Here is a 25,962-nt window from a genome sequence, read left to right as displayed (position 1 = left end):
TAACGCTGCTTTTAAGCCTAACGCAAAACTTGTAATCTAGCCGTTAGTCTCCTGAGGTTAATATGCTAAATATTTCTTATGCTGATAACCTATAGGTTCAGATTTGATAACATCCTATATGTAGGTGTTTTTTTGCAAGGACCTTTAGGCAGCTGTACACCACAACACATTCTGTGATCTACAGTGTACCCAATTTACTATAATATGTGTAATTTTATATGGTACTGAACATAATGACATATGGTGCTATTACCATTTATTTTAACTATCTGCACTATTAATACTTATTCATAAGTCAATTAAGCATTGTACTCCCACCATGGCCAGGGGATGTAAACTTTTCATGCTTTGGAATATTATTTGCAGTATTTGCATTAAGCAGTTTTTTTGTACACTATTGGGATATACAAATTGCTAAGAGTTGTTTATGTGTATTGCATGTCCAGCAGCACAAATAATAATTTTTATATATATCAAACTTCTATCTCTGTAGATATGCAAGGCATTACATATCCTATACTATTAGTCTACTTAATTCTATAGTATATACCCTCTAGGGATATACCTTCCATGCATTGTACTCAGCAGGTTTATTTCTTAATACAGTTCTGCAGGATTAATCTGTATTTTAATACAACAGTGACGATACTTTAGAGATAAGATCTATTGGTATTTCTTTTCTATATATGTTATGTGTCATTTATATCTATGCACATAGATTCTATCATGCTGATATTGAACATTGATCATGAATATTTTCATTTACAGTGGAGATCCTTTAGAGATTAGGTCTATTGGTATCACTTTTATGCCTACTGTAAGGGTCATTTCTATGTATGCACATCTGTTTGTCATGCAGGCACTAAGCATTAATCATGAATATTTTCATGGATCATGTACAGTGTGTATTTACTTTCCAAAGACTTACGCAGTGTCTGCTTATCTGGACATGGATTTACAAGTATCTAATGTGTATCTGTTAATCTGTATGGGCTGCTCCTTTACTTCGTAAGGCTACATGGCAATATAAATATGTGCAAATGTATACCACTGCTACTACTTATATCATGTAAGGATTCAATAAGCTTTGCATAGGTTTATATGTTGGATCCATCAGCAAAAATAGTTTGGATATCAGGACTGATTCTCTTTGTCCTTCAAGAGATTGAGAGTTTTGTTCTCTTTGAAGCAGAGTCCTCCTTATGACCATCGGGCCTATCTCATGTTGCCAAAGATCCTTCTGAGGCGGGAGCTTTTATATAAGGATTTGGAGTATAGGGGAATAAATTAATCGCAATTCCTGTGTAACCTCAGGGTCAAGAGTTTTTTACCCCAATCGGTTCTTTGACTAAAGGGATTTACAGTCCTGTTCCAGATTAACATCCCTAAACATGTTGGTCAGGATTCCCACTGGTATAATGCGAACATTCCTCACTGTTTTTTTGCCCTCCATCCAAAGGGTCAATTTATGGATAGTATTGACCTCTAGGTTCTTCGCTGCACATCAGGGTATGCATATATATATATATATATATATATATATTTATGCAAACATATATAAATATTACACACACATTATATATATATAGTTTAGAGGAGCAGGTATTGAAATACTGACCAGTTGAGTCGGCGGGTGCTCAGATGGTGGTCTGCCTGTTGACGCGAACATTTACATGCTCTCCTCTTTAGCTCATGTGGACACTGCCTTTTATCATCACTATGATGGAGTAGTGACATACTTGGAACTGACCGGTCTCTCTGTGCATGCACTGTTGCTATTTAAAATAGAGACATTTCTCTCAATCACTGGAATATAACTGCCTGTGGTGCACCACATTATTTTGAGTAGCCGTCTTTAGTCTTTATAGTGAGGGGTCCAGCTTTGTTTGTTTTGGTTTTTATTGTTCACATTTTTGTGGTATATATTTATGATGCTATAAAATTCTGTTGATTTAACTATCCCATGTCCTATTAGTGATTTTTTATATTAGTATGTGTGTAGAACCCTAGTCTTTTGAATGTACCTTCTTGTGGTACATTCACTTTTCTCTTTTGACTCAGGATATAGATATAGATATAGATATATATATATATATATATATATATATATATATATATATATATACACACACACACAGGGCCGGATTTCCCATTAGGCACAGTAGGCATGTGCCTACAGGCGCCTTGCAGTGAGGGGCGCCTGCCTGTCAATAATAAAAAAAAAAAAAAAAAAAAAAAAAATTTTTTTTTTTTTTTTTTTTTTTTTTTTTTTATGAGGGCATTTATTTTAGTAAGAATTGTGCTGCCAGGTGCCTACAAAGTCGAGTGTTTCATTGGGAATATGTTACAGCAGTTGAGGGAGCCATGAAGGAGAGAGGGGCAAAGATTAAAACTAAACCCCTCCCATTGAATTTCTAAATTCTAATTTTAAACACATTTGTTGACCCCTGGATTACATATAATCTACAACATTCCATGTTTTCCTTTGAGAGCAACATCATATGATATTTATATTTCAGAACAAAATAAATGTAACATCTGTGTGTGTTTGTACCAAAAATATCAGAGTTTACAAGATTTTTTTCCCTACATTTTATATTTTCTTCCACTGGCTGTACAGGTTGTTGATGGTGATGAGCTTGCATGCTGCTAGTTTTAATATTGCTATTGTTTACACAAAACTGTGTTTGACTCCAACAAAATGTTAAGCACATAGTCAAAGTCATCTCCAGAAAAGCAATACACTAATGGCTTGTCAATAAACATGTCCTATGAGCCCATCTGGGTCTGCACAGATGTGTATTGCTGTCTCAGAACTGACATTGACTATGTGTTTAACTCTTTTGCAAGAGGCTAACACACTTCTCTGCAAGCACTAGTGCAATAATAAAATGCCCAGCAAACTGTCACATTTGATGTCCCTTTAAATAGGGTTTTCTTTAGAATATTTTGCATTAAAAGTTTAACATGATTTGTTTTTGTTATACATAATAGAAATTGTATGGCCATTTGAGTCAAGTGAATATTGATTTTTGGTGTAGCTTCCATTACAACAAATATTGCAATTGGTGTGTGTATTTGTGTATCTCCATAAAAGGGAAAATGTAATTTTACATCTAATATTTATTTTTAGTTGTCCTAAATAATAATAAAAAAAAGTCCTCATTTTTTCCACTTTTTTCTAGGGGGGGTGGGGGGGGTGGAGGGGGCGCTTCAGGTTTTTGTGCCTACAGGCACCTGAGATGTAAATCCGGCCCTGCACACACAGGGCAAATTTCAACCCCTAAACTACTAGCCAGCCCAAAATGTTACTTGCCACTTTTGATCCCACCCACACCAAGCCTAGTAACCCCTCCTCTTAATATTGTTTTTGTTTTATACCATAAATTAAATAATGCTACATACAGTAATACATTAACAAAATAGCTGCATAGCAGTTAGCAACTAGGGTTCTGGGGAAGACAGCAGCTGAACAGAAAAAGGAAGTTGTTGAACTGAGAGAAAGCAGAGAGCGTTTACATTAATGTGAGGTCATAGCAGACCTGAAAAAAATGTTTTATAACTATCATCTCTCATCTACCTTTCTCCACTCCCTCCTCTTTTCAATCTCTCTTTTTACCCCCTCCCTTCTTTCTCAGGCTATGGGGCCGATTTATTATTGGTCTGTCCGGATCATGTCCGACAGACATCGACGAATGCCGACAGCATACGCTGTCGGCATTTATCATTGCACAAGAAGTTCTTGTGAACTGCTTGTGCAATGCTGCCCACTGCAGATTCGCAGCCAATCGGGCACTAGCAGGGGGTGTCAATCAGCCTCAGAGCAGGCGGACCAGTTATGGAGCAGCGGTCAATATCCAGCAGACAGGTTTAGGAATCAGGCAATAGAGTAGTCAGGCAAGCAAGGGGTAAATATCCAGCAGACAGGTTTAGGAGTCAGGCAATAGAGTAGTCAGGCAAGCAAGGGGTCAATATCCAGCAGACAGGTTTAGAAAATAGCAGTTACTCACAAAGCCACAATCAGGAATGAAGACTGACAAACGAGCCCCAAGGAAAAACTCCCACCGGAATTAAAAGCCAGAGACGAGAGGAGGCTGTGACAAAAAGGAGGAGTGTCCGGAAGACCACGTCACGTTACTAGGCAACGTGACGTGGTCAGAGCACAGAGGAGATCCGGGAGCCGCGGCAACACAGCGATGAATGGATCGTGACAACAGTACATGTTGACATTCATGGTTCCCTTAATGAACTGTGCTCCCCAGTGCTGGCAGCACTCATGCAGGCCCAGACCATGACACTCCCACCACCATGCTTGATTGTAGGCAAGACACACTTGTCTTTGTACTCCTCACCTGGTTGCCGCCACACACGCTTGACACCATCTTAACCAAATAAGATTATCTTGGTCTCATCGGACCACAGGACATGGTTCCAGAAATACATGTCCTTAGTCTGCTTGTCTTTTTTTTCTTTTTTTTTTTTTTTTAAATAATTTTTTATTGAGATTTCAAATACAAACAGCAGCAAAAACAAACTTTTGTCCATTTACATTAACATAAGTTACACATAGTATATGTAAGTTGACATGGTATGTAATAAGCTTTACAAGGCGTTTGTGAAACTGAGACGTAGGGATCTGTAAGAACTCATTTGCAGAAACGTTTACATATGTAGAATTATAAATGACACCTTTGTTGAACAGCCAAATAAGCGAATGGACTAGATTTAGTGAAATCTCTTTTCTTTTTTAACTTTAACACATAAATTCAACCATCCCTAAAGCTAAGGAACAAGTACAGGATTTGATATATAGCGTGGGATGTAATGGATTCTGTGCTATAAAGTAGGATGAGATATAAACTCCCCTAGAAATGTCTGTGAACCATAGGGCAGCCTTCTAACTATCAAATGGGGGCACCTCCAGGTTTTATTCTGCTTTCTGTGGTCATAAGGGAGGCCCCTGACAAGTATTTTTAGTAATGGGGGCTTAGATGGTAAGCTTTGGTGATCAGACCTGCTGATCCGGGTAGAAGGGAAGGAACACAGGCTATGGCATTGTGTAAAAGAGAATGAGAACTAGGGGAGTGGTAAAGGTACGGTATAAGCGAGAGAAACCGCATAGTTAGTTCTCCTATTGCTAGGGGACTCATTACATGTGGGGGGGAGGAGAAGGAGGGTATAGATTGGTCGTGAGGAGTTGCAAGTATAAGAAAGCGCACAAACCAGTCCTGCCGCTAAGGTAGCTTAAGCCCATCTTGAGATTAAATTTATCAGTGTAACATATACCTAGAAGGGAAGAAATATGCTGTGCTTCATCTGTGTACATATAGATAAAATTATAATAGGTAGATTCTCGAGAGAGACTATAGGGCTGGAGTTTCCATAAACCAGGGTAGTGTTACCTCAGTGTGAAAAAACTATGATGTTTATCTCTACAACATTCAATACTAATTTTCTATTCCTATATGAGTATATTAGACCTGCTAGCAGGGTACGGGCCCTATACCCCACAGCAGGAGCCTATTCTAAACAATGCGAGAGCTCTAGTTTAAAGGGCAGCACTCATGACTTTTAGGCAGACAACGGTTCACTAAGCAAACTATAACTCCTAAAATTGTGATTATAACAATAGGGTAATAGTTAAGAGTCTTGAGTGCACATGGATAAGTAAAGTACAGGAGAATCTAATCTAATTCTAAGTCTATACACTCTACGATATAGGTAACTAAATAGCTAAGGCAGAAATTCTGCATGAAGGTAATACTCCAGAGCCTCTACATAAGACCTTGATAGTGCAGAAGATAAAGGGTGGTGTTAATATTAACATGATAGAGCTGTGTGCAGATTAGGTTCGCGAGAACTAACTAAATGGGAGGTGTAAGAGTATATTCAGCATGAGGAGTAGAGCAGTCATAAAAGTTAGCAGCCAAACTCTTTGCCATTGTCATGTTAGGGAGAAAATTAACCATTTAAAAAAACAATATGGAACATTAGAGTCCTATGTACTTATAGCGGCAGCTCCACAAGTCTAAATCATAATCATAACAAAGTCTCTTAGGTGTAATAGCGCCGTAGTAAGATAGATTCCTGCCATGTCTGACCCATCACATAGTGTATTTCCAGGAACTTGTGGTTATAATAGACAAACATAACGTTAAGTTTAACTATCACAAAGCATGCTAAACAGTTGGTAAGGCAAGGTATTTATATGAATAATGGTACTTCCCAAGTTAACTAAGAATAAAACATAGATCGTACTCTAATACATGAGCACTACGTTAAGCTGAACTGTGACAAAGCATGTTAAACCTTTGATTGAGCACGCTATTATTGTGAATACTTGCACTTTCCAAACTAATTTTAACAGAAAAGCATAGGTTATACGAGAGCAATACTGAAGCGTTCACGGAAAAATTACTGTATGGAGCACACAGCAGTAAACTGGGTGAATAGGGAAAGCATAGACACAAACTAGTCTGTAAAGATGTGCCAAAAGGCTGCACTCCTTGCTCTTATTGACAGCCCGTAGGTATTGACTGGATTAGCCTATGCCTCCACGGAGGCCACATGGAGCATACTGCGTTGGCTGCAAAAACTCCAGCATTGACCGCCAACCCGTAATGCAATCACTGCTCAATATAAGGCCCACTGGGAAGCTGTCGCATTTACGGTCCTGTGCTCTTCGGCCGTTTATCGGCAGTACCCTGGAGCGGTATAAAGTGTAAGTCAGCTTCTCCTTATTAACCTGTAGCTCTGTCATCTGTGCGGTGATCTGGGTATTATTGTCGGTCAGCAAAGTGGTGTTTAGGGCATCTGACTTACGGTCATTAGGAATTGGCAAACTGATCCGCACTTCATGAGAGACAGAGTATGATCCTGAGTCTTTAGTCTCCTTCGTGGAAGCTGAGATGAAAGAGCCCGTTTGCCTTGGTAGGTGATCATTCGTCTCTTGCGGCTCTCCTGCACGGCAAAGAACAGGGTGTAATATGGATGACTCCTCTGTGCGCAGTTTGCGGGTAGGTGTGGGAGGATTCAGTGGTAAGTGGAGTACAGATCTGAGTTCGTTCACATACTGGAGGAACTGCTGCTTGGTTAGCCTTAGGATTGGTAAGTCCCATGCTGCCGCGGTCTCCATATTGCGTTGCAATAGCGTTCTAAGATTAATGCCTGTCTCATTAGCGGTCCTGCTCCAAATTGTTCCCTCGACAGCTGAGAGGGCAGTGTGCTTTTCCACAATCTATTTCCTCGACAGTTAGGCTGGATTACGACTCAATACCCATGTGTTAAAGATGATGGTCGCTTCCATATTGATTAGGTTGTAGGCCTATGATCCAGATGGTAGAGTCTGTTCATCAGGAGGGTATTCTACTCCCTCACTGCAAACACCGATATCACAAGGGCTCCTGTGTTACAAAAGATTGTGTTATTTTGGAAATCTGAACGGTCAAAAGTATTATTTTTCAAAAAGTTTAGCCGGAGCTACTGTAAGATGCGACCGTTCAGTTCCATAGTTGGCTCCTCCCCCCTAGTCTGCTTGTCTTCAGCAAACTGTTTGCGGACTTTCTTGTGCATCATCTTTAGAAAAGGCTTCCTTCTGGAATGACAGCCATGCAGACCAATTTAATGCAGTGTGTGGCGTATGGTCTGAGCACTGACAGGCTGACCCCCCACCCCTTCAACCTCTGCAGCAATGCTGGCAGCACTCATACGTCTATTTCCCAAAGACAACCTCTGGATATGACGCTGAGCATGTGCACTCAACTTCTTTGGTCAACCATGGCGAGGCCTGTTTTGAGTGGAACCTGTCCTGTGAAACCGCTGTATGGTCTTGCCCACCGTGCTGCAGCTCAGTTTCAGGGTCTTGGCAATCTTCTTATAGCCTAGGCCATCTTTATGTAGAGCAACAATTCTTTTTTTTCAGATCCTCAGAGAGTTCTTTGCCATGAGGTGCCATGTTGAACTTCCAGTAACCAGTATGAGAGAGTGTGAGAGCGATAACACTAAATTTAACACACCTGCTCCCCATTCACACCTGAGACCTTGTAACACCAACAAGTCACATGACACCGGGGAGGGAAAATGGCTAGTTGGGCCCAATTTGGACATTTCCACTTAGAGGTGTACTCACTTTAGTTGCCAATGGTTTAGACATTAATGGCTGTGTGTTGAGTTATTTTGAGGGGACAGCAAATTGTTATACAGGCTGTACACTCACTACTTTACATTGTAGCAAAGTGTCATTTCTTCCACATTGTCACAAGATTCAGTATATTTTTATAGAAGAAAAATATATATACATAGCAGAGCTGTATGAGAATACTATGTGTAAAGAAGGGGAATACAGCACTCAGTACAAAATACTCCTAATTGATCTGATATGCAGATTAAAGGCTGAAACATTAGTATCCAGACACAAAAAACATCTGACACACCTCGGTTAACTCAAAAAGCCATGATATTTATTCCTTATAGAAACAAAGCTAGCATGCAATTGTCATAGCACATGTGGGGCCCCACTGAAGTGGATAAATAGACCACAGTATGTATATGTATACAGATTACCGTATGACATTATAAAATAACAGAGATACATAGATACAAAGGTTAGCGGATAATGTCAACAAATAGTGACTGAGAACACTGAAAGATATATCAATCTTATTATGCAAAGTCCTGATGAAAAGACTTGATGTAGTATATTGCTTAGAGTCTCTAAGTCACTGATAAGGCATTAAACACTGCTGGTCGAAACTGACATTATCGAGGTAAGAGCGTCCTCAAATATCATTTCGCCTGATATCTCCAATCTCAGCAATTTTCAACTCGTTATCCTTGAGCAGCACATGTAATTGTAACAAATGCATACTACCTTGTTTGTTGCAGCGTGATCCGGGTATGCTGGGCAAAGAGGCATTCAGGTAAGTGGACCGGGATTCCTCCTCTGACGTCCTTTCACTCCCAACAGGTAACGGTCTGTATCTTTGCTCCAGAGAACACAGGTCAGACTTGAAACTCCGTATGTCGGTAAGCTGATTTCTTACGCCTCTGCCACAGAAACTTTTCCGGCTCCTTTCGAAAATGCACCCGCCAATCTTTACAGGTGCATCTACTGCTGCTTCAATATGATTAGGTCGACGCGCGTTTCGCCCCACAATGCTGTGCGGTCGGGGCCTCGTCAGGACTGTCAATCAGGAATAGAACTTGCTGCTTTTATTGAGTGCTCACCTGCCAGTATAGAGAGGTGTGTTTATACCAGCCAATCGTCTTTGTTAAAGGTGTGACACCTAGTTTTAAGAAAAGCTGTTCGTTTACCCTTCTACTTCACTTTAATATTTACCTATAAAAAACATCAACAGGCACAGGGTTGATATAGATAAAAGTACAGTGTGATATATCTCTGGCGGTTAAGCAAGGTTAGTAGCAAGTTAGGAAGGAAACAAAAAATCACGGCATTTAGAAGAAAACCGAAGTGTGCAGAGCTTGAAACAAACTATGTCAAAAGAACACACAAAGTGAAACTAATTATTTTCCTGTGTATCTAGACAAAAGGTCTAGAGTAAATTAATGATTAGACTATACAAAGTATTAGAAAAATAATAGCGACTTGTTCGCATTATGCCTTAATTTAAGGAGTACCATTGTTACCACTTATAGTACTTAAATCCTATGGATTGGCTGAGATGCAGCTTGTAAGCTAAGGAAATTCCTTTCCACCTTGATTATTCCATAGATATTATTTATATAAATGGTAAAGATTGTAAGTAAAATAGTATGAAAAAGTAATTATGTATTTAGCTATATAATACTATCTGTATTCGCTAGGAAAACTATTTTAGTTTAAGAAGGATCCATATTCTATTCTCTCATTCAGGCCAAGAGGGGACACTGTCTGAAGCACATATGTCCATCTTGCTTCTTTTTTAAGAAGACATGCATTATTATCCCCACCTCTACCATTCATGATTCCCTGATCAATTGCTACGAACTTTAAGGAGGAAGTATTACTATTGTGGACATCTTTGAAATGTCGTGCTACACTAGTGTCTCTCTCATAAAGGATATCATCCCGGTGCTCCTGTATCCTGTCCTTGAACATGTGTTTGGTTTTACCTACATAGAACAGGGGACAGGAGAAGCTCAGGAGATATACCACACCAACGGTGTTACAATTAGAGAAGCATCTAATGTCAAAATTTTCCCAGTATTTGCTGAAAATGTTTTACATTTGCGCATATAGGGACAGTATACGCAATGTCCACAGGGAAAGTTACCTTTTACTTGTTGGTGTCTATTCAACCAACATTTATCTGGTTCTGACCTCACAAATCTACTTTTGACTAGCTTATCCTTTAAGTTAGGAGATTTCTTTGCAGTCAAAAGAGGTTTGCTTCCAACTTTTTTTTACAATTTTGTCATCAAGGGAAAGTAAATGCCAGTTGTGTGACAAAATCTCTCTTATATTTTGCCATTGGCAGTTGTAAGTGGTTATGAATCTAATATAGTTTTCATTCTTAACATTTTTCCTGCAATACAGCAGATCATTTCGCTTAAGTTTTCTTACTTTGTTTAAAGTCGATTTTATCAAATTATGTGAATATCCTCTATCTAGAAAATTTTTACACATAATCTCTGCATGGTATTCAAATTTCATTTTTGAGGAACAATTCCTCTTTAGTCTTAGCAATTGGCCATAGGGGATTCCATTCTTTAGGGACTCTGGGGGACCACTAGATGCCTCCAATAGGCTGTTAGTTGCCGTACTTTTACGATGGTTTTCAGTAGAAATGCTCAAGCCTTCTTTTTAATGCAAATATCAAGGAACGGAAGCTCCTTTTCACTATATGCATATGTCAGTAAAATATTACGGTTGTTAATGTTAAGTGAATTGACAAATTCTTGTAGGCAGGCCAGGGGGCCATCCCAAAACATCACGCTATCGTCCACATATCTAATCCAAAGGGACACATAGGAGCTGAACACATCCTCAAACTGCTCAAATATGTCCAACTCCCATGCTCCCAAATGCAGACATGCATATGTGGGTGCACATACCGCTCCCATTGCTGTCCCCCTGACCTGCCTATAAATAGAACCATCAAATTCAAAAACATTATTCTCAAGAATAAACCTTAATAGGTCTATTACAAAGGTTGTATGTTGGTCACTTCCAGAACCCCTGGTTTTCAAAAAGTGTTCACTGGCTTTAATTCCTGCCTCATGCGGAATTGATGAGTAGAGGCTCTCTACATCAAAGGATACAAGGATTGTATTGGGGGAGACAGTTACATAGTCCAATTTGCGCAAAAGATCTGGGGTATCCTTTACGTAAGAAGGAAGGGAAAGAAGAAATGGTCTTAGGAAAAAATCCACATATTGTCCGATATGTTCACTGATGCCCCCTATCCCTGACACAATTGGTCTCCCAGGTGGATGGGATTTATTCTTGTGAATCTTCGGGATAATGTAAAAGGTGGGCATCACTGGACAAACCGGATTCATGAATTTAAACTCATCTAAAGAAATCAACCCTTCCATTTTTGCACTTTGTAAAATTTGATAGAGTTTTGATTTCATCAAAATCAATGGATTTCTCTGAAGTCTTTCATATTGGGTCTTATCTAAAAGTTGCCTTTTTGCCTCATTTAAGTAGTGTTTCATCTAAAAGGACTAAATTTCCTCCCTTATCGGCCGGCTTGTAAATAATTCCCTTAGCTGTCATGAGTTCCTTAAGGGCATTCCTTTCCTTGAAGGATAAATTATCAACCCAAATCCAATCATCAGGTAATTGCTCAATTTCTTGTTCAACAGATTTTACAAATAGTGAAATAGCAGGAACCTGTGCAATTGAAGGCATGAATGTGGATTTCGGTTTTAGCTTGGTTCTAAAAATTTTATCACTTTCACGGAATGTAGTACGTCCCTCACTGTCAGCTAAGAGTGATGTTAACGCCTTTTGTGCTTCATTTTCTTTTTTACTTTCTGAAAATTGATGAAGGGTATAGTGTAACACAAGCTTTCTGGCGAACATGTGTAAGTCTTTAATGAGATCAAACTTATTTAACTTATTTGTGGGGCAAAATGAAAGGCCTTTTCTAAGCACTTGGATATGGGTTAAATTGAGGTTAAAGGAGGACAAATTTATGATCTGCAGTTCATCATTAGCAGGGGCAGGATTTAATAGCCCTGATAGGGTCTTCTCCGTGGTCTTCCCCTGTTTCTTGATCTCTGTCTCACAGTGTCCCCTCTCCCTCTCTGCTCTCGCTGTGGATATCTCCTCCCTAATTGGGTCGTTTGTGCCTCTCCTCCTCTTCCTCCTCCCTCGTCTCCTCCTATATTGCCTTGTCCCAAATTCTGGGTGCCTGTAGCTCCATCGTTTTTTGAAATCCTGTCATCCGTATCTAAGTCCGACATATCTGTTCCTGAATCATAGGAACCCTTGTCGAACTTATATACATAGACTTTTTTATTTTGGTAATCCTCTTGGTCACGATGTAATTTTCTACATTTTCTTATTTTAATTTCTGCTTGCAATCTAGATATATGTGTTTTGGTTTCTTCATTTAATTTATCAAAATTGGGATCATGATCAAACTTGTTGACTATCTGTAATGCTTCTTCAACTTCTTCCTTAATTTTATTCAATCTTTTATCATTTCTTTTAATTAGCATCTCAATCATTCCTAATGCACACACTGAAAGTTTCTCATTCCATTCTTCAATGAACTCTAAACCTCCCTCTTCCTCTCTGGCATTAAAGCCTGGGTCAAGAAACAACCTTAAGCCCCTTGGGACAATTTTTTTCTCCACGTAATTTGTTAAACTTGAATTTTCAGCTCTAACCTTAACCTGTAGAAAACGATGGAGCTACAGACACCCAGAATTTGGGACAAGGCAATATAGGAGGAGACGAGGGGGGAGGAAGAGGAGGAGAGGCACAAACGACCCAATTAGGGAGGAGATATCCACAGCGAGAGCAGAGAGGGAGAGGGAACACTGTGAGACAGAGATCAAGAAACAGGGGAAGACCACGGAGAAGACCCTATCAGGGCTATTAAATCCTGCCCCTGCTAATGATGAACTGCAGATCATAAATTTGTCCTCCTTTAACCTCAATTTAACCCATATCCAAGTGCTTAGAAAAGGCCTTTCATTTTGCCCCACAAATAAGTTAAATAAGTTTGATCTCATTAAAGACTTACACATGTTCGCCAGAAAGCTTGTGTTACACTATACCCTTCATCAATTTTCAGAAAGTAAAAAAGAAAATGAAGCACAAAAGGCGTTAACATCACTCTTAGCTGACAGTGAGGGACGTACTACATTCCGTGAAAGTGATAAAATTTTTAGAACCAAGCTAAAACCAAAATCCACATTCATGCCTTCAATTGCACAGGTTCCTGCTATTTCACTATTTGTAAAATCTGTTGAACAAGAAATTGAGCAATTACCTGATGATTGGATTTGGGTTGATAATTTATCCTTCAAGGAAAGGAATGCCCTTAAGGAACTCATGACAGCTAAGGGAATTATTTACAAGCCGGCCGATAAGGGAGGAAATTTAGTCCTTTTAGATGAAACTTACTACTTAAATGAGACAAAAAGTCAACTTTTAGATAAGACCCAATATGAAAGACTTCAGAGAAATCCATTGATTTTGATGAAATCAAAACTCTATCACATTTTACAAAGTGCAAAAATGGAAGGGTTGATTTCTTTAGATGAGTTTAAATTCATGAATCCGGTTTGTCCAGTGATGCCCACCTTTTACATTATCCCGAAGATTCACAAGAATAAATCCCATCCACCTGGGAGACCAATTGTGTCGGGGATAGGGGGCATCAGTGAACATATCGGACAATATGTGGATTTTTTTCCTAAGACCATTTCTTCTTTCCCTTCCTTCTTACGTAAAGGATACCCCAGATCTTTTGCGCAAATTGGACGATGTAACTGTCTCCCCCAATACAATCCTTGTATCCCTTGATGTAGAGAGCCTCTACTCATCAATTCCGCATGAGGCAGGAATTAAAGCCAGTGAACACTTTTTGAAAACCAGGGGTTCTGGAAGTGACCAACATACAACCTTTGTAATAGACCTATTAAGGTTTATTCTTGAGAATAATGTTTTTGAATTTGATGGTTCTATTTATAGGCAGGTCAGGGGGACAGCAATGGGAGCGGTATGTGCACCCACATATGCATGTCTGCATTTGGAAGCATGGGAGTTGGACATATTTGAGCAGTTTGAGGATGTGTTCAGCTCCTATGTGTCCCTTTGGATTAGATATGTGGACGATAGCGTGATGTTTTGGGATGGCCCCCTGGCCTGCCTACAAGAATTTGTCAATTCACTTAACATTAACAACCGTAATATTTTACTGACATATGCATATAGTGAAAAGGAGCTTCCGTTCCTTGATATTTGCATTAAAAAAGAAGGCTTGAGCATTTCTACTGAAAACCATCATAAAAGTACGGCAACTAACAGCCTATTGGAGGCATCTAGTGGTCACCCAGAGTCCCTAAAGAAAGGAATCCCCTATGGCCAATTGCTAAGACTAAAGAGGAATTGTTCCTCAAAAATGAAATTTGAATACCATGCAGAGATTATGTGTAAACATTTTCTAGATAGAGGATATTCACATAATTTGATAAAATCGACTTTAAACAAAGTAAGAAAACTTAAGCGAAATGATCTGCTGTATTGCAGGAAAAATGTTAAGAATGAAAACTATATTAGATTCATAACCACTTACAACTGCCAATGGCAAAATATAAGAGAGATTTTGTCACACAACTGGCATTTACTTTCCCTTGATGACAAAATTGTAAAAAAAGTTGGAAGCAAACCTCTTTTGACTGCAAAGAAATCTCCTAACTTAAAGGATAAGCTAGTCAAAAGTAGATTTGTGAGGTCAGAACCAGATAAATGTTGGTTGAATAGACACCAACAAGTAAAAGGTAACTTTCCCTGTGGACATTGCGTATACTGTCCCTATATGCGCAAATGTAAAACATTTTCAGCAAATACTGGGAAACATTTTGACATTAGATGCTTCTCTAATTGTAACACCGTTGGTGTGGTATATCTCCTGAGCTGCTCCTGTCCCCTGTTCTATGCAGGTAAAACCAAACGCATGTTCAAGGACAGGATACAGGAGCACCGGGATGATATCCTTTATGAGAGAGACACTAGTGTAGCACGACATTTCAAAGATGTCCACAATAGTAATACTTCCTCCTTAAAGTTCGTAGCAATTGATCAGGGAATCATGAATGGTAGAGGTGGGGATAATAATGCATGTCTTCTTAAAAAAGAAGCAAGATGGACATATGTGCTTCAGACAGTGTCCCCTCTTGGCCTGAATGAGAGAATAGAATATGGATCCTTCTTAAACTAAAATAGTTTTCCTAGCGAATACAGATAGTATTATATAGCTAAATACATAATTACTTCTTCATACTATTTTACTTACAATCTTTACCATTTATATAAATAATATCTATGGAATAATCAAGGTGGAAAGGAATTTCCTTAGCTTACAAGCTGCATCTCAGCCAATCCATAGGATTTAAGTACTATAAGTGGTAACAATGGAACTCCTTAAATTAAGGCATAATGCGAACAAGTAGCTATTATTTTTCTAATACTTTGTATAGTCTAATCATTAATTTACTCTAGACCTTTTGTCTAGATACACAGGAAAATAATTAGTTTCACTTTGTGTGTTCTTTTGACATAGTTTGCTTCAAGCTCTGCACACTTCGGTTTTGTTCTAAATGCCGTGATTTTTTGTTTCCTTCCTAACTTGCTACTAACCTTGCTTAACCACCAGAGATATATCACACTGTACTTTTATCTATATCAACCCTGTGCCTGTTGATGTTTTTTATAGGTAAATATTAAAGTGAAGTAGAAGGGTAAACGAACAGCTTTTCTTAAAACTAGGTGTCACACCTTTAACAAAGATGATTGGCTGGTATAAACACACCTCTCTATACTGGCAGGTGAGCACTCAATAAAAGCAGCAAGTTCCATTCCTGATTGACAGTCCTGACGAGGCCCCGACCGCACAGCATTGTGGGGCGAAACGCGTGTCGACCTAATCATATTGAAGCAGCAGTAGATGCACCTGTAAAGATTGGCGGGTGCATTTTCGAAAGGAGCCGGAAAAGTTTCTGTGGCAGAGGCGTAAGAAATCAGCTTACCGACATACGGAGTTTCAAGTCTGACCTGTGTTCTCTGGAGCAAAGATACAGACCTTTACCTGTTGGGAGTGAAAGGACGTCAGAGGAGGAATCCCGGTCCACTTACCTGAATGCCTCTTTGCCCAGCATACCCGGATCACGCTGCAACAAACAAGGTCGTATGCATTTGTTACAATTACATGTGCTGCTCAAGGATAACGAGTTGAAAATTGCTGAGATTGGAGATATCAGGCGAAATGTCAGTTTCGACCAGCAGTGTTTAATGCCTTATCAGTGACTTAGAGACACTAAGCAATATACTACATCAAGTCTTTTCATCAGGACTTTGCATAATAAGATTGATATATCTTTCAGTGTTCTCAGTCACTATTTGTTGACATTATCCGCTAACCTTTGTATCTATGTATCTCTGTTATTTTATAATGTCCTACGGTAATCTGTATACATATACATACTGTGGTCTATTTATCCACTTCAGTGGGGCCCCACATGTGCTATGACAATTGCACGCTAGCTTTGTTTCTATAAGGAATAAATATCATGGCTTTTTGAGTTAACCGAGGTGTGTCAGATGTTTTTTGTGTCTGGATACTAATGTTTCAGCCTTTAATCTGCATATCAGATCAATTAGGAGTATTTTGTACTGAGTGCTGTATTCCCCTTCTTTACACATAGTATTCTCATACAGCTCTGCTATGTATATATATTTTTCTTCTATAAAAATATACTGAATCTATACAATTTATTTTGGGGTCTGCACCAGGCCTATGTTCAGCTAAACACTGGCTAGGTATAAAATTCTATTAGTTTTTTCAAATTTATAAACACTATTTACTAGGTGTTTTTGAAAAGTATAGTTTCTCTCCCTATTGCTATTTTTAGTTCTAATATATATATATATATATATATATATATATATATATATATATATATGTATATATATATATATATATATATATACACAAAAGCAAAAAGGTCCCAGGTTAAGTGGTGCTCAGTCTCTAGGTAGTCACAAACGAATATTGTTAATCAACAATGCTGGTAAGGAGGGGCAAGCGTGATTGCAGGCATAACCATGGAGTAGCAGTTAAGCAATAGCGCCAAACAATCTATGTCTCAGGTATGGATACCCCATAAAAGGCAGGCAAAATTTAATATCTGGAATCCCATAGGGTAAAGGACTCACCCACAACATGTGCCGCTTCCCGCAGCACAGATGTCGGATAGAACCTGTTCCTGGTCCAAAGTGCTACGTCTACCTCTTAATAACAGGAACCATGCTCTGGGATCCAAAACAACAGAGCGTCTCCTATAAGGTGCTTGCCACCACTGTCTGCATACAGCTTCAGTGTCAGCATGCCGGTCCAGCCCCCCTCTTACGTGTGACTGCCATATCAGCAAATTAATAGGAAGGAAAGTCGATCTGTTCCCAATCATATACGAAGGTGTTTGGCGTTTTAGGGAAAGGGTTCCAAAACGTAGATTGAAGTAAATAGCCAGCACAAACTCTTTAAAGTCTTCAAACCTTTATTTGACACATGTTAAAAAGCTACAAACAGCTTCAGGCAGAGAACCTGTCTGAAATGTTTTGGGATGTGGCCTTAATCATAGATACAGTGTAATTTAAAAATACATAAAAATATATACCTCGAGCTGTCGCTCTATTGGGTAACCACCAATCATGTGACTAGAGGTGTGTACACCTAACATTAACCCCTACCTGTCTATATTTACAAAACTAAACAATGCAAATGAATATCATTATTTAATCCCTTAACTCCAGGTATATATCATTACTAGTCCATCTTGTAAAAGGATTTGCCATAGTGTTCTAGTTTTTACAAATCACAGTATCAGTCATTGAACCTCTACTGTACTGTAGTCTGCCAGGTCTCAGTATGACTGATGGTCTCAGTATGACTATGGTTCAATAACTGATACTGTGATTTGTAAAAACTAGAACACTATGGCAAATCCTTTCACAAGATGGACTAGTAATGTGACTTGGCAACACTGGAACACAGTGGCATACCTTGTGATTTGATAGACAGGAATACAGATAAGATTCAAATTACTGTGTGAATAGTTGTGAATAGTTGTTTTTCTTTAAACAGAGACTTACCATACACTTTGATAAATAATACAATGTGGGAATCAATAAGTCCTGGGAACTGCTGCAGGAGGGGAGCACAGGAAACAGGTACGCTGCAAATAGGATCCGCTCACATAATGAGCCAGCGTTTTTGTTCCTGTGTGAAAAAGTGGCCAGAGTTTTAGGAGCATTGCGCATGCGCGAAAAACGGTTATGAGTAACTTAGAACAATTACAGGGGACACGATGTAATGATGTCACGGATGATGAAAAAGGGGCGGAGCTACACTGACATTTTAAAACGGCAGCAGGGGGAAAAGTAAGTGATTTAACTTGAAAGCGGATTATCGTTAAAAACTGGCATATATTTAGAAAAAACAATCTAGGGCAACTTTATAGATATATGTTAAAACTATTTTTGTGTTGACTGTCCCTTTAAACACCAAATGAATGCTATATAGAATGATGCATTCAAAGAAAAGATTAGTCTGAGAAAAACATCTAGATGTATATTTGTATTTATTTTAACTAGGTACAATAGTTATTAAATAGTTAATAACTATTTAATAACTACCTAGATAAAATAATTACAAAATTACCTGTAAAATAAATCCTAACCTAAATTACAAATACACCTAACACTACACTATCAAAAAATTAATGAAATAAATTAACTACAATGATCTAAAATAAAATACAATTAAATAAACTAAACTATATTACAAAAACAAACAAACACTAAATTACAAAAAATAAAAAAATATTAGAAGAAGTTTAATCTAATTACACCTAATCTAAGCCCCCTAATAAAATAAAAAAGCCCCCCAAAATAATAAAATTCCCTACCCTAAACTAAATTACAAATAGCCCTTAAAAGGGCCTTTTGCGGGGCATTGCTCCAAAGTAATCAGCTCTTTTACCAGCCCTTAAAAGGGCTTTTTGCGGGGCATTGCCCCAAAGTAATCAGCTCTTTTACCTGTAAAATAAATAAATACAATACCCCCCCCCCACATTACAACCCACAACCCCCATACCTCTACTCTAAAACCCACCTGATCCCCCCTTAAATAAACCTAACACTACCCCCTTGAAGATCACCCTACCTTGAGCCGTCTTCACCCAGCCAGGCCGAACTCTTCATCCGATCCGGACACAAGTGGTCCTCCAGCCGGGCAGAAGTCTTCATCCGATCGGGGCAGAAGAGGTCCTCCATCCAGCAGAAGTCTTCATCCAAGCGGCATCTTCTATCTTCATCCTTCCGGCGATGAGCGGCTCCATCTTGAAGACCTCCGGCGCGGAACATCCTCCTCGGCCGACGACTACCCAACGAATGACTGGTCCTTTAAATGACGTCATCCAAGATGGCGTCCCTCGAATTCCGATTGGCTGATAGGATCCTATCCACATACACACAAACACACACACAAACACACACAAACACACACACAAACACACACACAAACACATACACACAAAACACACACACACAAACACACACACACAAACACACACAAACACGCACACACAATGGGAGCATGATTTCAGCTAAGGCTCCTAGTTTTTTTACATAACCAGTAGTAAAGTTACTGGAATTTTTAGTATAGGTGGGGATACAACAGGCAAAATCATCTATTTCAAATGACAAAGGGGTCTATTCAACAAAGGTCTGTCGGACCTGATCCGACAGAGCGGATCATGTCCGACAGACCTCGCTGAATGCGGAGAGCAATACGCTCTCCGTATTCAGCATTGCACCAGCAGCTCTTGCAGCTCCAAAACCTCTGGAGGGCCAAGTTTGAGGATGTCTGGTCTAAAGGGATCATTTGCATTAACCCTCACTGCACATGGCGAGGCTGCAGTATTGAACACTCAGCTACTAGCGGAGAACCCTTACATCACTCAGTGAAGTGTAATAAAAGGCCTCTTTGCTTGACCACATTCAAAAAATGATTCAATCACTTTAGAATATTTGACATGCACTTTCAATTTGCAATGCGGATACCTTTATAACAGATCGATATTATGATGAGCTTTAGAACACTTGGCCCCTAGAAAGGCTAAAGAGTAGCAATGCACTACTGGGAACTAGCTTCTGATTGGTGGCTGCACTTATATGCCTCTTGTCATGGACTCACCCCATGTGATCAGCTAGCTCCCAATATGCTCCCAATATGCTGCTTCAACAAAGGATACCAGGAGAATGGAGAAAATGTGAAGTTAATTGGAATTTTTTTTTAATTGTATGCTATGTCTGAAATCGGAATCATACGCAAAAAATATTTTTATGTTTCTTCAAGAAACTGTCTAGAAAATTCATTACATGGTGATAAGTGACCAAAGATTAAAGGGACATGAAACCCAATTTTTTTTTTCTTTCACAATTTAGAAAGAGCATTCGATTTTAAACAACTTTCTAATTTACTTTAATTATCTAATTTGCTTCATTCTCTTGATATACTTTGCTGAAAAGCATATCTAGATAGGCTCAGTAGCTGCTGATTGGTGGCTGCACATAGATGCCTCGTGTGATTGGATATCTAAAGAATGAAGCAAATTAGATAATAGAAGTAAATTGAAATGTTGTTTAAAATTGTATTCTCTACCAGAATCAAGAAGGAAAATGTTTGGGTTTAATGTCCCTTTAGCAAAATAGCTGACTGTGAAGCAAGACATACACAGAGGGAGCAACATGTGGCTTGGATTTAAACAGTTACAGTCTTTATTGCATGACACAACTGTAACATAAGCACATCTTATTTCCAGCAAACCATGGCGCTGTACCTTTAAATCCTCCAGGCAAGTCTATTACTTTAGCACACTTGAAGCTGAAACTGCAGAAAGTAAAATACAGCCCGTTTCCTCTCCTCTTTTAATCCCCAGCACAGGTGTGTCTCATAGACTGCCAGAGAGTTAACTCCTTCATTGCTAACTACTTCAAACATAAGTGCTAAGCGAGTAATTCCCATCTCACATCCTCTCGCCCTTCTCTTCCCATCACTTTGCCATTCTTTGACTCTATCACTCTCTTTCTGTATCCCCCTATCAATATACCTGTCTTATCCTCACTAGCAATCTCACTCCCTCTCATCTTCTCACTCAACCTCTAATTCACTAATACTGTAACTGAAAAAAGTTTTTGTGTAATTAAAAAGTGTGTGTATTGCTTATTGTTTGTTTGCTGAACACAGGTACATATGTATGCCCAGTGTGTGTAAAATTAATATTTCCCTGTAAGAGAAAAAGAGAAGAAAAGAAAAGAAGTTTATACAGTAAAATTCATTTTTTTCTCATTTCTTTAGCCGCCACCTGGTGGCCAGATGTTATTACTGCAATGTAGTACCCTCAGAGGAAATTTGGGTTAGCTAATTTTTATCATCAGCTGTAAGGATAATATCTGATTTGGTTGTGATAAGACAGGGTAAGTGAGCCAGCAGAAATGACTGTGACAAACTCTTGACAGTTAGCGCATATAGGATATGCCATGTTACAGAGAAAGATATCTAGCTCTAATATTTATCTATAAAAAAGGTAAAAAATAAAATGCAATAAATTACTACAGCTACTATTAAACTAATATTTCATATTAAAAGACAATTGTTTGAGGGATCTTACTCTGACTTGCGTTGGATGCAATATTAACTTATTCTATAAATCTCTAGATAAAAAAAAAAAAAAAACTAAAAATAAACAGATATTTATCTGAAATAAAAATATTGTTTGAATAAATATATGAATACATCCAAAGGGATTAGCAGGCACTCACTGCTGAATAATTAAAACTACTGGTAAAGAAATTATAAACACAATCACCTCTAAATGGGACGTCCTGTGCTTTGGTCCAAACTAGACATGTGCATCCCGTTTCATCACAAATGCAACTTCATGACAAAACAGGGATATTCGTTTCTTTTCATTAAGCTAATATCCAAACGAATGCGCCTGAAATTTAAAGAAAACAAATAAATACTGACAAAATGTGTCAGTAATCATTTGTTTCCTTTAAAAAGTTAAATACTTACCTTTAGTGAGCTGGAGAGCTGTGCTATCTCGGTCCTCTTCACAGAGCCCTAGCCACACTAATAGGAAGCTTAGCGCAGCGGCTCCCAGGGCCTGCGCTAAAGGAGAAGGTCTTTTATCGCATGCCCTGGGGGCCACCCGGCTAGGCCTCCTATTAGCACAGCCGGGGCTCTGTGAAGAAGAGGACTGGACCAGCACGGATCTCCAGCTCACTAAAGGTCAGTATAAAGCCACAGCTGAACTTTTTCACCTGTAGCTTTGGAACATTTACATTCATTTAACAAAAACAAATGTAAATGTTCTATGAATAGTCAGTATTCATTTCATTGAAACAAAACAAATACTGAATAGTGCAGCCATGACGATTTGGGGAAATTTATTTAGTTAGCTGAACCAGATTTTTCATGGTTGTCTAGTCCAAACTGTAGCTTATTGGTTCTTAATTATGGCCCCATTCCTATTCATTAAAGGGACATTGTACTCAGGGCCGGCTCAAGCTATTGTGCTGTCTGGGCCGAGAATGAAATGACGCCCCCTGTAATGTGTTCCCAGTAGTCCATTTTACCTGCTGGAGTGTACAGTACTTAATTGTTTGCAAACAGTACATTTTCCCTTGTGTGAATAACAAACATTTTATCTGTAGAAAAGCTATATAAAGAGTAGACAATAGCACTGAGCAATCTCCCAGTGGAGAGCACAAGGCAGAGAGATTTTGCATGTGAAATAGCTGCTTATGTTTATTTAACACCCCACCCCCCACCCCCAACCATAATTTCAATGCCTAACATAAATACTTTCAGGCTCAGCCCAATGTTATGGGCATGTCCTAGGTGACAGTTTTAATGGGAGAAAAAAACAGCTATTGCAAATACAGAAATAAACACAAAGGAATAATTTGCCATACATTTAATATGCTGCAGTAGGTATGACAAGTAATTTGGAGCTCATTAAATGGAAACTAATTTTATTGTACTGTGTCCCTTTAAAGTTGAGTTTGCAAGTTATGATTATAATTAGCAAGTCTGCCATTTGAATTAGTTAAAGGGTTAAAAATTGTTGCACATACTAATTAGCAAGTCTGCCATTTGAATTAGTTAAAGGGTTAGAAATTGTTGCACATACAGTATGTACTTAAATAAAATACTTTATTAGAAGTAATATTGTGTATGTAATCAAATAAAACTATTTGCATTTAAAAACAAAGCTACTACATCCCTTTTTTATAAAGTTTAAATTATCCTAAATGGAGCTGTAACGGCCGCCCATAAAAGGAAGCAGAGCATATGTAAATGCAGCTACCGCCCCCCATCCAATGGCAAAGCGGCTGCACTTGTTAATTTTAATATGCAAATGATGTAATTTTTGTCCCCATCGCATGCCCACCACAGGCAGAAAGGCTCAAATGTGTTTGTATCAGATTTTTAATCTGCATAATGCCTTGCTCGCTGACTATGGGAATTTTGCATACTTACCTTTATCAAATTGAAGTTCCTCTGTTGCTGCTCCTTCTGTGCACCTTGAAATTTCTGTGCTGTGGGGCTTTACCCCCTCCGCCATTAACGTCATGATCCACGTCTCCACCCTGCATCAGGCACCTGGATAGTGACACGCCGATAGAGAGAGGAGCGAGGGGGCTGTATATGCGCATGCGTCAGTCATTAGACACTTATTTTGCGCATGTGCACCTTGAAATTTCTGCGCTGTGGGGCTTTACTCCCTCTGCCGGCAACGTCATGATCCACGTCTCCACTCTGCATCAGGTACCTGGATAGTGACACGCCGATAGAGAGAGGAGCGAGGGGGCTGTATATGCACATGCGTCAGTCGTTAGACACTTATTTTGCGCATGTGGACCGCCATGATGTTTCTACCTAGGTAGAACATCATTACAGGTTGAACATAATGAGTATTATTATGGGTTTGGCGAAAATAGAAATTTGTATGAGAGATAACAAGAAAACAAAAAGAAATGTTTAATAGGTAATAATTGCCAACCTTTATAACATATAAAGTGGATTTAAATGAGATTTAAACATTTTTTGGGTTTACTATCCCTTTAAGTACAAATATGATAGGAACGTGTTTATTGTATCATATCGTATGTATATCATATGTAAAATTGTTCTCTGTTGGATTCATGCATTGTCTTATTTTTCCCATAAATGTACTGGGGGTGGTAACACACTGTGAAGATACTTGAAGAAATAACTGAGGACTTTGTTGAATAAGCCAATGTTCTCCACACATTAAAAGTAATTACTGAAGAAGTGATACTGAAGAGCTAGTTGAGAATATCTTATGCTTTCTTGGAGTTGGTAGAGACTCCTAGAGTTCTTCAGGTAACTTCATCTTCCTATTTCTTCAAGAACAGGATATGAATAAAGTTATTCCAAGCATTAATTAACCATATGCATTGGAAGGAAATATGTGTAGACTCGAAAGTCTTACATGCTCTTATTTGTTATCAAAATTTACTATCAATATGATTATCATTTATTTATAAAACGTGCGGTTGCAGCATCTCATGGGCGATCCAGCACCACAAGGACTTTGAAGAAACATCTGCAGCTTCATAAATGTTTTTCTGTGTTTGTACCTACACCTACTTTATTTATACATATTATATCTTGTGTTTTTGAGTATCTAAGTGGTGCCACTTTCTCATTCTCTTTGATCCCATGAGGTAAAGAAAATAAATATATTAATATCATATTCAATGTCTGGGTTCAACACATCTTTTTTCATGTTTGTTTTGTATCTATATCCACTGCCAAACTTGGCTTACGCTCTGCTGCATAACAATCTTCCACAATATTTTGAGCTTATTTATGACATATGGCGCAGACACAGACAGAAATGTTGAGACAGATGTTTTTGTTTCCAATACCTATACATATCCCCCAATGTGTTTGGCTTAAGCTGATTATAATCATAAGGGCAGTCTATCTTCAACATAATAGTCCCTTTGGAACACTCAGCTTCACTGGAGAATGTTTCTAATTACTCGTTAAAGCCCTGTTATTAAATTAGGCTTTTGTAAGGTTATAATAATGATCACAATATATTTGCAAGGGAGCAGTTTTAAACCTAAGAGATTCCCTGTTTTCCTGAATTTATATGTATCGCTAATCTTTTTTGGGCCTTCCATACTCTCACATAATAAACTGAAAACTTGGGACTTTCAAATGCAAAAACTTGGGTTCTATTCCAGACTGTAAGATGAGCTATTCGAAAAAGTTTATGCAGTGATACACACCATTTTTAGATTCAGACCCTTTCCCATCTTTAAGAAAATATGTTACTCTGATGGCTTTCAAATGGCTTAGAAAACTCAATATTTTGCATTGCAATAGATAATTTCAAATAGCTTAAAAAACTCAATAGATGCTTTGAGGCCTATGTATCAAAGGTCTTGCGGACCTGATCCGACATTGCAATACGCTCTCCGTGTTCAGCATTGCACCAGCAGCTCTTGTGCCCCCTGCAGACTTGCGGCCAATCGGCCGCCAGCAGGGAGGTGTCAATCAACCCGATCGTACTCGATCGGGTTGAATTGTGGCGATTCCTGTCCGCCTGCTCAGAGCAGCGGTCTTTAGGTCTGCTTCATAACTGCTGTTTCTGGCGAGTCTGCAGGCTCACCAGAAA

General features: G+C 38.7%; 1 long non-coding RNA gene across 1 annotated transcript in view; it reads right to left on the bottom strand.

Annotated features, from left to right (window-relative positions):
- LOC128665114 (uncharacterized) overlaps positions 1-23,931 on the bottom strand; it is a 68,178-nt gene extending 44,247 nt beyond the window's left edge. Inside the window, exon 1 of the long non-coding RNA XR_008402998.1 lies at positions 23,790-23,931. This is a non-coding gene — a long non-coding RNA (uncharacterized LOC128665114). The remainder of the gene's footprint in view (positions 1-23,789) is intronic.
- Positions 23,932-25,962: the final 2,031 nt, after the last annotated feature.

This window comes from Bombina bombina, chromosome 6 (assembly GCF_027579735.1).
Source record: "Bombina bombina isolate aBomBom1 chromosome 6, aBomBom1.pri, whole genome shotgun sequence".
NCBI classification, from domain to species: Eukaryota; Metazoa; Chordata; class Amphibia; order Anura; family Bombinatoridae; genus Bombina; species Bombina bombina.
The sequence above is the reverse complement of the archived record's forward strand: the minus strand, read 5'-3'. Positions and strand labels throughout refer to the sequence as shown.